Below are 14,502 nucleotides of genomic sequence, written 5' to 3'. Positions count from 1 at the left end.
CGATCTAGGCTCCCTGGAAGCTGAGCCTCCGGGGTTCATGCCATTCTCCTGCCTCAGCCGCCCAAGTAGCTGGGACTATAGGCACCTGCCACCATGCCCGGCTAATTTTTTGTATTTTTAGTAGAGACAGGGTTTCACCATGTTAGCCAGGATGGTCTACATCTCCTGACCTTGTGATCCACCTGCCTCAGCCTCCCAAAGTGCTGGGATTACAGGCATGAGCCACCACGCCCAGCCGCAAAAACACTTTTTATTCATTCAATGTACACTATAGAATTTAGCAGGATAGATTTTAAAATATATATTTTTTTTTTAGGTTTGGGTGAAAATTGATAAAAGATTATCTAATCAACTTATAGCTTAATATGTAAGTTTAGCATCCTGACCTGCAAAGATTAAATTCTGGTTTTGGAACTGCTATAAAATAGTGACATACTAACAAAATACTTTTGCTTGCAATCTTAGCTGAATAACCTCCTGACCAGTTTCTCTGAACTTTCTGTATTTGTCCTTTCTAACCATTTACCGGAAAGTTGGGAAAATATACCATCTATGCACTGCACGGCTGAATAGTAATTCTTAGTCGAAAAGTATAGCTGCATGTCTTAGGAAAAATTGAAAGAATGGGTAGCCAAAAAGACAAAGGTCAAAGATTAAAGTTATTTAATTTTTAAAGAAGTTAAAAAGGTAAATCATTGTGAGACAGAAGTATTTCTAAAATATATCAAATCATAATAAGAAACAGGCTTTAGAAAATGTGAATAAAGTTGGCAAAAAAATCAGTTAATTTAAATTTTTGAATTAATAGAGTTGAGTCTCTCCTATATAAAACATATTCTTTAACTTTTTCAGCGAAAATAATCCCAACTTTTATAAGATGATAGTTCATGAGGGAAAGAGTCAAGTAAACAGATAATTTTAATATAATGAAGTAAGTAATATTCCAGAAGTATTCACCAAACACTACTTCATATCTATGCAAGGTACATAAAATCCACCAGAAGGAGATGGTGTTTGAAGTTAGTACAGTAAATAGAATCCACATAAGGAGGATCCAAATCTGGCCTATAAGAGTGTTCCATTCCTTTACTTTACAAATGAATAAAATGAAGAATAAAAATGTGATTGTTTTCTCCATAGTCATACATTCAGTTAGAGAAATAATCAAGACTAAAACCCAGATTATCTATCATGTCTGGTTCTGTTTCCTTCCATCTTTTTAATAGTTGAAAACAATTCATTATAGCTGTGTTTTTATCAGCATAATCTTCTAGGAATTTTGACTGAACAGATTTTATTTTTTTAAGTCAGAGAAGGTTGTCTGATCCCAATGACCCTTTCTTTGATTGGTGTAGCTAATTCAATCACACATTTCAAAATAATTTTGTTTGCAGACACAACGTTAAAGTGTTATCTAAAGATTAAGGAACTTTCTCATGCAATGCTTCCTAAAGTATTGCCACAGTCTTGTCTTTTCCTTCCATGTCACAGACCAGTTATTTGGTAAAATACAATTAAAAGGAGTTAGCAGGAGTTTTACTTTCTCCACGACAGTGTGAGGAACTCTGTGGACCAACTGAACAGTGAAACTGATGAAAATTAAAAACATAAAACTATTTAGAAACTCAAAGTAGTTATAAAAACATAAATCAAATAAATATTTATTCAAGAACATCCATTAAAATTTGCAAAGAACTCTGAGAATCTGTGTTATTTGAACCATGACTCATGTCTTCTTTTCCCACTTCCAGCTCAATGAGATTAAAATTCCACTCTAGTTTGGTACAGCGAAAAACACTGGGGGCTTTTTCTCCTAAGCTCCCAGTCAGACAGCTATCTTTCTGGAAGGGGCAGGTAATAAGCATAAGCCCCTCTATCGATTGCTAATGCTATGTTCTGGGTAATTATGGTTAAGACATGAGAGTTCCTTCTTCTCTGCCTGGCCGCTACTCATGCAGTAGAGGCTTACCTTAGATGCAATGCCGTGAGAACAGTCGTGCCCCAGCTCATGAAGCAGGGATTCCATACCAAGAAAGGTAGGCCAAAAAAAAAAAAAACCTAATCATTCCCCATCTCCATCAAGTGCTTAGCTTCTAAAGGCTTTTCACTTAGAGTTAAGTATGTAACTAATAAGGGAGGGAGGCAGGTAAGCACTGTGTAGAGAAGCGCGGGGTCCTTGGCGAAGGCTCCTCCCTCAGGCCTCTGCCTGCAGACCTAAGTGAGAACACGTACTCCTGTTTGGCGCCAAAATGTTGGATTTTCCAAGACGACCCTGGCTTGCCACTCCCCGCATTCTGTGCCCGTATAAACCCGAGACCTTAGTGGGAACAAATATAAGCGACTGAACGTCGAGACCAGCAGACCAGCGACGGTGGAACAACACGGCAGAGAAAGAGAGAAAAGGAGGGACATCTGGATGCCGAGGGGAGTTCGGCCAGTGGGGCGGTTGGAGAGGAGTCCGGCCCTTGGGCAGCCAGACTCCAGGAAAAGACCACGTTCCCACTCCATCCCCGCCTCTGGTTCCCCATTCATTTCACTGAGAGCCACCTCCACCGCTCAATAAAACCTTGCACTCATTCTTCGGGCCGGCGTGTGATCGAATTATTTTGGGACACTGAGCAAGAGTTCGGGATACAGAAGGCTGTCACACTGGCCCCTCCCATTGACACACAAGCCATCTGCAGATAGCAAATCTGAAAGAGCTTTGTAACGTACGCCCACTAGGGCTTTGGGAGTTGCAGACACCGCTAGATAGTGCCATGGGGCTGGAGCCTAAAAGTGCTCACACAGGCTTCTGCACCTGCCCTTCTGCAGGTTTCAGTTGCAGCCTAATGGAACTAGAGAGCCGCACCCCTGTTGATGCCCTACGAGGGGAATAAGGGAACTCTCCCATTTCACCACTGTCTCCATCTATAGCACTAAAGCTGTGGCTCAGAGATTTTACTGGATGGGGAAAGGTGAGGACACCCAGAGAGTTCCAAATATCTCTCACAGGAACTGACTTCATTTGCAATGGAGTATGAAGAAGTTCAAACCTAAGAATATTGCCACAGTAAAAGTTGTGGTGAAAGAAAGTTGGTAAAGGATTGATAGATTAATTGAAGATACATCTAAATTGTAGTCCAGCCACAGACTGGGAGAAAAAAAAGAATTGCAAAAGACACATCTGATGAAAGGTCATCATTCAAAATACACAAAGAACTCTTAAAATGCAATGAGAAAACAACCTGATTGAAAATTGGGCAAAAGACCTGAAAGACATCACGCCACAGAAAATTATGGATGACAAGTGAGCATATGAAAAAATGTTCAACATATATGTCATTAGAGAACTGTAAATTTAAACAATGAGATATTGCTCCACATCTATTAGAAAGCCTAGAACATTGACAACATCAAATACTGTTAAGGATGGGGAACAAAAAGAATTCTCACATGTTTAGTGGGAGTGAAAACTACTACAGCCATTTTTGAAGATAGTTTGGCAGCTTTCTTACAAAAGTAAACCCCCTACTACCATACAATCTAGCAATCATGCCTCTTGTTATTTACCCAAAGGAGTGAAAACTTGTGTCCACACAAAAACCTCTGCATGGATGTTTACAGCAGATGTATTCTTAATTACCAAAATTTAGAGGCACCAAGATGTCTTTGACTAGGCGAACAGATAAACAGTGGTCCATCTAGACAACAGAATGTTATTCAGCTGTAAGAAGAAATTAGCCATCTAGCCATATAAAGACATGGAGAAAACTTAATTGCATATTACTAAGTAAAAGCAAAGCCAATGCCAATCCAAAAAAGGCTACCTACTATATCATTCCAAACATATGACATTCTGGAAAAGGTAAAGCTATGGATTTAGTAGAAAGAAAAAAAAAAGATCAGTGGTTGCTGGAAATTAGTGGAGAGGGAAGAACATAGGAAAACAGAGGATTTTTAGAGCAAGAAAACTATTATTTATGATACTGCAATGCTCGATACATGTCAGTATACATTTGTCCAAATCTATAAAATGTACAACACAAAAAGTAACTCTAAAGTAAGCAAAAACTATAAACTTTAGGTAGCAGTGATATGTAAATGTAGGTTCCTCAACTGTTACAAAAGTACCACTCTGTTATGAGATGTTAATAGTGGAGAATATTGTGCATGTGTATAGACATGAAGTATATGAGAACTCTGCATTCTTAGCTCAATTTTGCTGTGAACCTAAAACTTCCCTAAAAATGGAAATGTATTATTGTAAAACTAACAAAAGTACATACTCAAAATGAAAACTTAAATCCACAGAAATAAAGATATATTAAATTATAAATAAGAAGATTAACAACAAAAATCTATCAATATGCACTTTCCTTCTCTCAGCTTCTTTAAAACACATAATATATATAAAGTCATAATTATAACAATGAATCATTGATTTTTTTAAAATCTGTAAATGTAATATGCATAACAGTAATATCACAAAAGGGAATAAAGGGAATGGAAATCTATGGAATAATGTTTTATATCATACTAGAATTAAGTTAGTGTAACTCTAAAGCTTTATCTGACAAGTTAAGATGTATACGGTAAATCCTAGAACAACCACTAATAACTCAAAAATAGTAAAAAAAAATTAATTGTTGCTAAAATTCTACCTTAGGAAATGATGCAAAAGAAAGCATTTAAGAAGAAATACAGGAAAAAAGCCATGAGACATATAGAAAACAGAAAATGAATATGTAGCATATGTAAATTCAAATATATCAATAGTGACATGGAATGTAAATTGATTAAATAATCCAATGAAAAGCCAGAGATTGTCAGACTGAACTAAAACACAAGATATTCAATTGCATGCCATCTGTAGATGACATACTTAGTATTCAAAGATACAAGTAGATTGAAAGTAAAAGAAAAAAGGTGGAGTAGCTATAATAATATCAGACAAAAGAGACTTCAAAACAACCAACGTTACCAGAGATAATGAGGAACATTTTATAGTGATAAAATAATCAATCCATCAGGAAGATATAACATCTAACCAGATTAACAAAAAAACCTGAAACTAAGTGTCTAATTACCTCCATTTATATTGAATTCATCATGTCTGGCATTCAACAAAAAATTACAAGATATGCTCAAAGGTGATACAAAACAGTGTGAAAAGACAAAGCAAAACTCAATGAAATTGTATTAAAATATGTGAAAGAATAATCCATCATAATCAAGAAGGTTTTATAACAGAAATTCAGTTATTTTAACATTAGACAATAAATAAGAGTGTGTGTGTCTCAGTTTTTGTTACTATAAAGAAATACCTGAGGATGGGTAATTTATAAAGAAGAGGTTTATTTTGGCTCCTAGTTGTGTAGACTACACAAGAGGCATAGCGTCAGCCTCTGCTCCTGGTAAAGGCCTCAGAAAACTTCCAACCATGGTGATAGGTGAACAGGGAGCAGGTGTGTCACATGACTGATGAGAGCAGGGGGAACAGAGTGAAGGAGGAAAGCCCAAGCTCTTGTAAACAATCAGATCCTATGCAAACTGAGTAAGAACTCACTCTTCACTAAGAGGATGGCACTAAGCCATTCATGAGGGACCCACCCCCATGATCCAATACCTCCAACTAGACCCCACCTCCAACATTGGGGATCACATTTTAACATGAGATTTGGACAGAACACACATCCAAACTGTATTAATGGAATTCACCATAATAACAAACAAAACAAGGAAATATAGTCATTGAAATAGAGACAGAAAGGAAATACTTAAATTCAATTCTCAGCAAACTAGAAATAATAGGAAACTTGATCAAACTGATAAATTAGTAAAAATACACTTAAGTCATACTTGATCAAAGACTGAATTTTTTACTTTGGATATTAGGAAAAAGGCAACTCTCTTTCAAATATTATAAAACATTACTAAGAAAGGTGAAAAGCCATCCACCTTAGCAGGTGAATGGACAGCTTGTGATGCATTTGTGCAATGGAATATACTATTTAGCAACAAAAGAGAACAACCTGTTGATACATCCATGATATAAATTAATGTCAAAATAAATATGTGTACCATAAGAAGCCAGCAAAGAAAAACTCTATAATTACATATATGTATGTATATGTATTCATATATAGACCTATATACATACACACATATACATATGTAAGCACACATACACACAGACACATATGCACACACATTCTAGAAAATGCAGGCTATAGTAACAGAAACCAGATCACTGGGTGCCTGGAATGGAGGAAAATTGGATTACAGGAAGATATGCAGAAACATTGTTGGGAGAAGGAGCTGTTCATTTCCTTAGTTCTAAATGATAATTTCACAGTTGTCTACTGTGTTAAACTAGTCCAAGTTTTTAATTTATATGAAATTTATTGTATTTAAGTTCTAACTCATTAAAATGGAAAAAATAAAGATATAATTACCTACAGAATGTATTATATTTACAGGTAATGGCAACTATTTAGAAAAATAGTCCATAATAATAAAAAGTTAAAGTATATAAAAAGTCATGCATTAGGGGATTATGAATTATTTATAATTTTATTGTAAAAATTGGACAATCTATGTGTTTCCTCTGTAATTGCCTGACTAAAAATGTTTAACATAAAATTAAGTTATACAAAAACAGTATGTAAAAAGAGTTTGGTTAAAACAATTTTAAAAATCTTTTTGTATTATATTTTTAATTTAAAAAAATAACCTTTAACTAGTGGCAACATAAGGCTGTTGTGATGGGTAAAAAGTAAATTTAGCTAATGTTATACGAAAATGTGATTCAACCGAGAATCAGACTTTCACTAACAGATGTATATAAGATATCATATAGTAAAATAATGTAGAATTATAATCGAAATAAATCAGAATAAAGATATAGTGCAAAGCTGCCCAGGGGTGATTTGGTTGTCTAAAAATAGAGTTATTCTAATAAATGGAGAGAATTCACTACAGACAATATAAGAACAGATTCCTAATTGGCTAAGGATGTTTAAATCTGGGAAAAGGCAATCAAGAGTAAAATCACTGGAGTGGGGTTATCTAAAGAGAGAATATAATTACAATCCAGGTAAAAAGAAATGGTTATCAAATTTGGGTAGTGGCAGCAAACACAGAAAAAGCATGTACCCATATATAAGAGATAGTATAGAAAATAAAATGTGCATAGTCCACATGGGTAAATATTTTAAAGGGTATTTAAAGTTTGACTTCACCTATAATACTTTTTAAATGTATTGACCAATAATAAGATTACAGTTATCTTCAAATGTTTGTTTATTTCCAAGCTTAACTAACGGATTTACCAGAAGTTTTATTTTCTGTCGGGTTCACAGAGAGAATAATGGAAACAGAGATGACTCCTTGTAATTCAAACTCTAAAATATTTGCTTATTTGTAACAAAGCATTTCCAATTCTCAGAAAAGAAAGAATGCAGATTTTTTTGCTCAAAGAAAATTATTAATACTAAAATTTATGAAATCATTACTAGAAATTAAAATATAATTAATCTACGGAGCTCTATAGAATACAAATTTAAAATAAACTTCAAGTTATCCTGATTTTTAAATGTTCATTTTAAAACAATTCTGTTATTATAACTTAATAGAATTAGAAGTCTTTCAAATTAATTGTAATTTTATAGTAATATCTTTGTGGTTTATATGCAGTGTTTTGATGCTACTTTATTTGCTGGGAAGAGACTACTATGTAAATGTCTTCCAGTCTAGATTGAAATGGTCATACAAGTTTGATTTAGAAAGTGATTAAATCTTACACTGAATTTAAATTGGATATGTTATTTTTAGCCTTTCTTATTATAACACCTTACATAAACACATCTGACTGATTTTTAAGATGTTGGTCAAAATAATAAAAGTTTGATGTTTCTGTTTATAATATTTCTGGAAAAGTGCATACTGTAAGTCCTATTCAATTATAGATAAAAGTCTCCATTTAGCTAAACATTTATTTAATACAATAGAAACCTGACCTTTCAATAATAATTCAAGTCTGAACAGCAACAAAAGAAGATTTAGAAAGCAAGATCTTATTTTTTAGAAAACTTCTTTCCATTGTATCTTTACATGAATTGATTTCAAAGGTATCCCTGAATACCTGAACACTATGATTTTGTACATAATTTCTGTTATAATTATTGGCTCTTGGCCTTACCTACTTACTTCTGAAAAGAAATGTTATAACCTAGTAAATGAAATGTAAAAATAACCAAAACCCTGGATAACCCCTTACAGCAATCTAGTTTGTAAATATGGCATTGATTCAGCCCTCTAATAGTTCCTTTAGAAGGAAATAAACATTTTTGAAGAGAGTGAATCAGATGTTCATAGAAGCATGAAAGTTAGGGAAGAAGCGCCATTGTAAAAGAAGGTTTTAGTAAATTATCTATAAGCATGTGTGTGTGTTTTAAAGCTTTTTACAACTAGATTCTGCTTTACTGATATCGTTCTCTTCTTTACAGTCCCAGAATATGGGTCTAAAACAGGGCTTAAACTTGGGTCCTGGAGAACAGAAGCCAACACTTATACTATTGTTTTTCCTGTGTGTTCTACAGGTATATGTAATGCAACCAGGTTTGTTTTGTTTTGTTTTGTTTTTGAGACAGAATTTCACTCTTGTTGCCCAGGCTGGAGTGCAATGGCACGATTTTGGCTCACTGCAACCTCTGCCTCCCAGGTACAAGGGATTCTCCTGTCTTAGCCTCCCAAGTAGCTGTGATTACAGGCATGTGACATCAGGCCCAGCTAATTTTTTTTTTTTTTTTTTTAATTTAGTAGAGACAGTTTCATCAAGTTAGTCAAGCTGCTGGCGAACTCCTGACCTCTGGTGATCCACCCGCCATGGCCTCCCAAAATGCTGGGATTACAAATAGTTGCCTTATGATTGTGATTACTCCTTAAATGTTTCAGAGAAAGTTTTTAGTTGTAAAGTTCTAGTTACTTTAAGACATATCAGCATAATTTTCTAGCAATTTAATTTAACATAAGAAGCAATGACAGTCTGCATTTCTTGGAATTTAAATTATGTTTCATCTGCAAACAACAAGACTCTAAATCTGAGTCTGTTCAATTAGTGTTAATGTGATATAATGACAAAATTGGTTCAGAGGATTTTAGACATAAATCATGCTAGAAGAAATTTCACACTTAAGAGTACCAGTTCATTCTTTGCATCCACTTTCAAAGCAAATACAAGCAAAACCCTTCTCTCAGTAACTGAATACTAACTCAGGTCAAATATATGTTTCATGACATGAACAATAATTAGTAATGTAACCAGCGAAGTTGTTTTTGTTCCTGCTTAATCATCCATTTCCAAAGTGCTGATAATCAAATGGAGTACAAGGTGAAAACACTTTGGTTTAAAAGTTAACTATGACAATAAACTACCTGCCATCAAACTTGTGGAAAGAAAAAAAATCAAGTTGGTTAAAACTTTGATTGTAAGGAGTCATGAATTTAATGTAATGGTATGAATTTTTGCCTCACGAATCAACAAACATATATTTAAAGTGTATATGTTGTGCTCTTTGATTATCTTACTGAAAAACGTAATGTGAAAACTCATGAAGTCTCCAATCCTAACATCACTGCCATTTGTTAATATTTATGTCTTTTCTGGCCTAATTTTCTTACCTATTCAGATATCACTACATGAGCCATCACATTATTTACTCTCTGTCCTTTACCTGACCTCTCTTTCCATCTTGTCTTTCCAACATCTTTCTGCAAAACAACCACAATGGCAACCAATCAAACTCATAAAATTCCCAACTGTTTCCCAAAAGTGTTGAGGAAAAAAATTCACAGAAATCTATGAATTAACTACTATTCCTTGATTTACATTCTAGCTGGGTCCTTAATATAGCCTATGAATCATTTTATACCTGATGACTCTCTCTTCCATTTTCCTCAATTTTAACTCTTAATCTCATTGCCGTTTTTATACTGCCTATAGTCCCTTAATTCTAACAGGACAAATTTATCTTGGATATCATTGAAATAGCTAGGACTCATCTAATAAGAATTCTCACAACTTCCTCCCTCACCACATCTAAATGTATTTGTATCACTACCTTTAGGTTTATAATTATATATGCCTTCTTTTCCTATTGTTTCAAGATCAGGATAATACCTGCTAGCCTGCCTGGTTTTTTGTTTGTTTGTTTGTTTGTTTGTTTGTTTTTCTTTTTTCTGTTTGTTTTTCCAGGAGGAGGCAAATTATTGGGGTTTTATTTAAGAATCAAATTAATATCTTGCATAGAGAAGTGTTAAATACAAAATTAAAATATCTGAAAATCAAAAGTCTGAGCTTTTAAGCATTCCATACAAGAATTTTAATACCAAAAACACTATGTGAACTATGTGAGTATGGTTTCAGTTAGCTCGTCATCTCCTATAATATCAGAGGATATAAATATACTAATGGAGACAGGGTATAGAGAGGTAAAGCACGCAAGGTGCCACTGTGTCAGATTCATCCGTCTCTTAATTCCCCCAATGGTTTTGTATATTTAATAGGTAGAAATAAGATTTTTACATTTGTAGATTATTTTAACTTCTGGTAACAGGACTAAGTTACTCAAAAATCTTTCCACTAAAAATAGGTAAAAATGCTGAGAAAAATATTTTTTAAAAACTCCTCAAAAGTTTTCCGGTAACTGGAAAAATAAAAATAAGAAGACCTACCAAATCAAAGTAACCAAATCAAATCAAAAAGCAGGAGTCCAGAGCAGTGAGACAAATACATATTAAAGTATATTTTAATTTGAAAGTATTTGTTGATACAGGTAAATTTGAGATTTAATTTTGAGGTCTTCATGTGGTATAATTGCCAAAATCAAAGTTCAGGGTCTAGGGGTTGGAGTCAAAGAGCAGCCCTCCCTAGAAAACTGTTGCAGTAAAAAGCTATAACATCAGGATAATGATAAACAGGCCACTCATCCCCCAGAAGAATACAAATACATTTGTCTCAACCCTGACACAAGCAAATGGTTAAAAAAAAAAAATTCCTGAGTTGTAACCATGTGTCAGCTATCTTGGAATTTTAACACTACCTGTATTAAACTTTGAATGTAATTATTTTATTAATGTTTAAATTTGATTTTCTCTAAATTATACTTTAATGTTTACACATACACTGTTTATGTATTTAGTTTTTCTAAGCTTCTTTGTTTTTGCACTGTATTTGTTACTGTTTTTATTTGTCACCAGCTTTTTGAGGATATTTCTACATTGCCACAAGATTTTAGTATTGGGGATGAGAAGCCTGATGCCAGTATGACTGATTTCTATTATGGATAATCTTTGACTTTTTCCTAGTGAAAATTACATGAACTTTACTTTATCCTGTGGTTTTCTAAATTTTTTTTTTTTTTTTTTTTTTTTTTTTTTTTCTCACACTGTCAGCCAGGCTGGAGCACAGTGGTGATCCTGCTGTCTCCACCTCCACTGCTTAGGTGATCCTCCTGCCTCAGCCTCTCAAGTAATTGGGACCAAAGGCCCACACCAACACGTTTGGCTAATTGTTTATTATTATTTGTACAGACATGGTCTCACTATGTTGCTCAGGCTGGTCTTCATCTCCTGGGCTCAAGGGATGCTTCTGCCTCAACCTCCCAAAGTGCTGGGTTTACAAGCAAGAGCCATGCTGCCCAGCTGAAATTATATTAAATTGTGTCTATGTAGGTCTTTCTTTGCATTGTTTGCTGGGTGCTTGCCCTGTTACATATGAAGATGGGTCTTTCTGATGTAACACTTATCTATAATAATGATTTTATACACACACACACACACACACGTCCATATGACCCACACATATAGTCCATAATATTATAGATGTGGTTCGCATGTATAATATTGCATGATCTATTATTTCTATGATGATTCATTTTTTTCATTTACACTTTTGTTTGGTTTTCTAGAATTGTTAATGCGTATGTAATAGGTTTCCTGGAATATATTGTCTATGATTGTCATTATTTTATCAGGTTTCCAGTTCAGTGATATATGTTCTAATTTTTGAGAGTTTTAACCAATATTTTGCTTTGATCCTATAAATTTCAGGAACTATATTTTTTCATATTTTTAACTAAAGTCCATAGTTTTCCAGAGTTCCTTAGTTTTCATGTAATGAATGCTTTCTGTTCCAATATCCTAGCTAGGATACCGCGTTATATTTCATCATCATGTCACTTCAAGCACCTCTTGGTTGTAACAATTTATCTGACTTTCCTTATTTTTGATAACCTTGGTAGTTTTGTCACATATTGTTCCAATATTTATATAAGATGCTTCAATAGTATTTATCTGATTTTCTTTCATGTTTAGACTGAGGTTATAAGTTTTAGGGAGGAAGATCAGGAAGATCACTGAGGTAAAGTGCTCTTCATCACTTACTAAAAAGAGAACAAACTATAGACATGACATCACCATTGATGTTAATCTTGATTATTTGACTGTAGTAATGTTGGTGAGGGTTCTCCACTATAAAGCTACTTGATCTCTCCAAGTCCTATACTCATTGGAAGGAAGTCACTATTCACAGCCCACACTAAGTAGTGAGGAATTATTTTTCTTCTACTGTAAGATGAAATAACTACATAAATTATCTGGGATTCTTCTACATGGGAGCCATGTCTACTCTCCTGATGCATGTGTGTATGTATGAATATATGGCTGCATGAATGTATCAATTATTTATTTGCATCAATATAATATCATAATGTTGCTTTTGTCTTTTAATTATTAAAAGAGCTGCTATAAACATGTGTGTGAAGGATTTTGTGTTGATGTAACATTTCAAGTCAGTTCAGTAATAACCTAGGAAATCAAAGTAATGATGAGATATCCAAGGAAAGATGCCACTCATCAGCCAGATACTTATCACAACAGTTCAAAAATTTGACTAGGTCTAAAAGTAGTTCCACAGGCAATATTTGAAGATCTTTCAGTGAAAGGACTTAGGAAACCAAAAAGCCATGAGCTGTCTTTAATAAATTCAAAATTAAAATATGTAAAAAATAGTTATGGAACTGGGAGGGAAGTAAGAGTAATCATAGAAAGGGGTATTTTCAGAAAATGAAGGAAACAGAAGACAGATGAACTTATTTTCATTCTATTGCTTCTTTCATATATATATATGAAATCCTATATATATATATATAGGATTGATTTTATTCCCTCTTTGTGCCAATGATAAAACTGAACTTTAGAGTTAAATAACTTGCCCCTACTCATACAAGTGAATGAAAAAAAAAAAAAAAAAACTAGATCTATAATTACTCAAAGCATTTGTTTTATCCACTAAAACTCACTGTCTTTCTGTAATGTATAGGAAGAGTTTCAAGACGTATGTATATCAGTTATGGACTTTTGAAAACTCTTGATTTTTACATTTTTTCTAATATGCCCAGACATGAAGCATATTAAAGATCATCAAGGACAAATAGATGTACTGATTATGGGTAACACCAATTATTGTAGTTAATAATTTTAAAGGTTCTAGATTGTACTACTACTTTTTATATGTACAACCAACATTTAAAACCATACATTTCAGTATTTTTATTTTATGGTTTGAGTTTAAATATTTTATCATAAATCATAAACTGATTAAGTAATAAGTGCAATGTTTATGTTATCCCTTTGTGTTTAAGCATTTATTGATCATCAAATATGAAGTGCTGTTATAGAAACATTTTGCTCATAAACAGGCATATTATTGTCAGGAAATACCATCTATAATTGTGTAGTTTACTGTTTAGTGAAAGGTCTGTTAGCATTTTATTTCAATTGCCATTGTTTAATGATTTAATTTACACAAGAATAAATCTTGCTGTTCGAATTCTTCAGGCTACTATTGTCATATTTACTGACTTCGTAATTTACCTCGATCACATTTTACACAAAGAATAGAAAGTACTACGGCATACAATATCTTATTCATCATAAGTTATTTAAACGTCTAACTCACAACATGAAGATGGTAAATCATTTAAAATAATGCAACCAGTTCCTTCACACAATATAGAAAACAAGCAGAATTATGTGAATATTATGGCAGATGAAAAGGAATAAGATAAGAGAGTCTGAAGAAAAAAAAAAGGAGAAATAAAGTGTTTTTAAAAAAGTAGGAAAAAGAAAAAGAAAGATCACCACCTATGTAACCTTTAATAGCAGTATGGGGTAAAACTGAGAATGATGGCTTTCTCATTTCCCTCCAGTATAATCTCACTATTTAAAGTTCACTCTGCTTCATGTGAATAATGTATGTGGGCTGACATTCTAGGATAGGAAGAAATAACATGAAACAGTTTAATAGCTTTAAGTGAACAATACCATTTCCTAATATATTAAAGAAGAGGAAGTGGAGTTTGTCAAATCTAGCCAGAGTAATTATTAAGCTTTTTAAAATATCAGTACTTAGACTAAGCGGAGCCAAAACTTTGTTATTTTATTTAAATATAAAAAATA

The sequence above is a fragment of the Piliocolobus tephrosceles genome, chromosome 5 (assembly GCF_002776525.5).
Source record: "Piliocolobus tephrosceles isolate RC106 chromosome 5, ASM277652v3, whole genome shotgun sequence".
In the NCBI taxonomy this organism is placed as follows: Eukaryota; Metazoa; Chordata; class Mammalia; order Primates; family Cercopithecidae; genus Piliocolobus; species Piliocolobus tephrosceles.
The sequence above is the reverse complement of the archived record's forward strand: the minus strand, read 5'-3'. Positions refer to the sequence as shown.